Raw genomic sequence first — 4,005 nt, 5'->3', positions numbered from 1 at the left:
AATCGTCCCAGTACTTTAGTACTGTCCATTTAGTTCTGGAACTAAAGCGGTGCGAAAGGCCCTTATGTTGCTGACAATGATGATGCCACAGTATTTACACTGAGCATTTTTGGGATGTGAATATTACAATTTATATATATATAAATGATAATATATTATAATATATAAAATATTAAAGTAAAAACATACATATAATTTAGATTTCAAAATCTCAATTTAAATAAATAAATAAATAAATGTTTTGCCAATATTTGCCCATAATGTTCAAACATTTTATTTTTTCCTTTTAGTATTCAACACTTGTAGGCCCCTCAGTGCCCTTCCTCTAAGACACTTAAGTTCAGGTCACAAACCCGAAGAAGAACAGAATCTTCTCTTGAGGGTCGGCTAAATTTATAATATTTTAACTTTGTTTCAATGTAATTTTTTATCTTGGGTAGAATAACTATTTTGATTGATATTAAATTAAAATTTAAAGTTTCAACCAAATCAAAAATATAGTTTGAGAAAAACTAATAAATTTAGCTGTAACAAATTACAGTAATTTTTTTAGGTTGGTCCAAAGTAGCATTTTTTTCAGTGTAGAGCGGTGCCATGAACTTATTACAAGGACAATCCCCTTGGCGTAATCTGGGGTTATGAGCCTTGCTCAAAAGCACAATGGTAATGGCTCATGGTTTGCTTCTTGTGGGGAACAAAATAGCAACCATCAAGTTACCACTTTATATTTTTTACCATTAAAAATATTAATAATTTAACAACAGTTGTCCTTTTATTTCGTTTCATTGGTCTTATTAAATGATAAAAACTTGTAAAATATAATACATGACCAATACCAAATGACCTACAGACAGTAAAACATAAACCTAACAAAAATGTGTGGAAATCGCTTCCAAGTTCAGTTCATAGTAATTTTCCCACCAAAATAAAATAAATTAAATTAAAAATAAAATAAAACATGCCAAGAATCTTCCAAAAATAAAATAAAATGAAGAATGTTTGTCCTTTTATTTCATTTCATTAGTCTTAACAAATGTTAAAAACTTGTAAAATATAATACATGATCAATACCAAATGACCTACACACAGTAAAACATAAATCTAAAATAGATGCAAAATAGCAATGCCAAGGTCAAAGGTTCAAATCCCAGGGCAAGCAAGAACTGATCAAATGTTTCAAAGCTAAGTCGCTTCGGATAAAAGCATCTTCCAAATGCATTCATGTAAACTCAAATAAAATTCTGTAGCTCAAACAGCACAGCATAGTGCTAACAACACCAAGGCCACAGGTTCGAATCCCAAGACAAGCACAAACTGATAAAAATAGTTTAAGAGCTAAATGGCTTTGGATAAAAGCTTCTATCAAATGCATACATTTAAAATAAAATGAAATAAGATAAAATAAATCTCAATCTCAAACAGCAGAACATGGCACTAGCAATGCCAAGGTCATAGGTTCGAATCCCAGGCAAGGAAAAACTGAAAACATTTGTTTAAATTCTATGTTAGTTTGTATAAAATCTTCTTCCAAATGCACAAATGTAAAATCAAATAAAATCCTGTAGCTCAAACAGCAGAGCATAGCTCTAACAGCACCAAGGTAACAGGTTTGAATCTCAAGGCAAGCAAGAACTGATAAAAATAGTTTAATTGCTAAGTGGCTTTGTATAAAAGCATCTCCCAAATGCATACACTTAAATTAGATAAAATAAATCTCAATATCAAACAGCAAGAATGTGGCACTAGCAATGTGAAGGTCATATGTTCGAATCCCAGGTCAAGGATAAAAGCATCTTCCAGAAATGAAATGAAATGAAATAAAATTAAATACAATTAAATACTTACCATCAGCTTTTATGGAGAGAAACTCTGGCCATTGGGATAAATGGGAATGCTTATAGATAGATTTCTCCTAATATATCACAACTCTATTTTGCATAGTCCATTTGCAAACTAGAAATAAAATCCATTATACTAGTACATTCAGGACAACATTATAATGTAAACCTGTTAACTGCTACTCTCACTATCAAATACGCTTACATATTAAATTCACTGCTCACCTCATTTAACGTTGGGTAATTGAGAAAATGTATTCAACAGCACGAAAGCAGGGTTCCCGCGCCCCACTCCAAAAGCGGAGATGTGAGCGTTGTGCCACAGTGTCAAACTACATTACACCACTTGATACGCATAACAGCCGCTGTAGAGCGGATAAATATCACTGATCAGCCCACAGATGTGCAAATGTGTCAACGGGATTAAAAACACGATTGTTTTGGAAGGAAACCAAAGCTCAGCTGTCTACACAATACACTGTTACAGGAAAAATGTACAGACTCAATTCACAGATTCAGAGTCATTTCAGTCTTATATCATAGCACCTGTCTTCAGTTTCTATAGCCCCGCCTACTGTGAAACCTCATTGGTCTAAAATCCTGTTCCACAAAGCCTTATATAAAATTTGTTTCAATTTCAAATTTTTAATTTTAATTTAAAACTCCAGTTGATTAAAAGAAGTAAAGAAAATGTAAAAAAAAAAAAATTATATATATATATATATAATAGATAAATGAAATTAAATTTTATATATAAAGAACTTATTGTAAGATAATATTAGCATTTCTAATTTTAATTATATTCATTAATGAAATATACTATTATAAAATGTGGTATAATATTATAAATACTATTATAAAATATTATATATACACACTACTGTTCAAAAGTAAAAAAAAAATGAATACAAAATATTTCTATTTCAAATAAATATTGTTTTTTTTTTTACTTTCTATTCATTCATCTAATATATATTACAATTTCCCCAAACGTATTAAGCAGAACAACTGTTTTCGACATTGAATAGCAAATGTTTCTTCAGCAGCAAAGTGAAACTGATCATGTGACACTGAAGACTGGAGTAATGATGCTAAAATGCAGCACTGCATCACAAGAATACATTTTATTTTAAAATATATTCAAATGCAAAACAGTCATTTTAAATTGTAATAATATTTCACACTTTTACTGTATTTTCAATTAAATAAATGCAGCCTTGATGAGCATAATACACATATTTTAAAATCATAAAAAATATTACAGACCCCAAACTTTGAATGGTAGGGTATGTTGTATTTTATAAAATATTATATAAAATCATTTAATATTTTACAGCAACATATATAAGTTTGAATCCAATATTATATATGTAATATTACGTAATATTAACGTGATTACCAGTCACAACAGACAATTAAAGAAATTTTCTCTAACTTAATGGTTTTGCTGATTATTTTCATGTTGCATGTTAAAACTCGGTTTACAATAAGAATTAGTTGGCTGTAATGCTGTGTATCAGGATTTTCCCCTCCAGCTCTGTGAAACTGTTAATGAAAGAACTTGGTGATTTTGCTATTTTCAGATATTTTGACACGTTCACAGACAGAGAATGAGAGATTCACTGCAGCACATACACAGCAGAGGAGAGTCTGTATTATTATTTTTCAGTGCATAGCTGAACATATACATGTGTGCGTCTCCATCCACCCACAGTTCTTTGTCTGTAATACAACGGGAGCTCTCGAAGCCGCGTGAGAACATGATCAGATGAATACAGAGCCACTTATCAGTCAACAGAGACAAAATATGTTGCCTTATTCGCAGAGATGGCCGTTTTTAACCCCCAGGCTTTTCCCGATCCTGAATGATGACAGAACTCAAGAAGTGAGCCGAACGCAGGCAACGTTTTGTGTTCAGCATTTGCATAACAATTCCTGACCTTTCGCTGACATTTAATCGTGACCACAAATTTCTAATCAGCCCTTAATAATGAGAGCGGCGGTGAGGCACTCTGACAGACCTGCCGTTCCCAGCATGCACCGCTCCAATCCGCCTGGATTTCAGGGATATGAGCACAAAGGTTATCCTGTGAAAATACCACTAGAAAAATCCCTACAGAGACGCAGTTATGATCCACGAGCTCGCCGCTAAAATTAAAAAGCTGCC

The sequence above is a fragment of the Sinocyclocheilus anshuiensis genome, unplaced genomic scaffold (genome assembly GCF_001515605.1).
Source record: "Sinocyclocheilus anshuiensis isolate Anshui unplaced genomic scaffold, SAMN03320099.WGS_v1.1 scaffold68, whole genome shotgun sequence".
Classification (NCBI taxonomy): Eukaryota; Metazoa; Chordata; class Actinopteri; order Cypriniformes; family Cyprinidae; genus Sinocyclocheilus; species Sinocyclocheilus anshuiensis.
Note: the sequence above shows the minus strand (reverse complement) of the source record.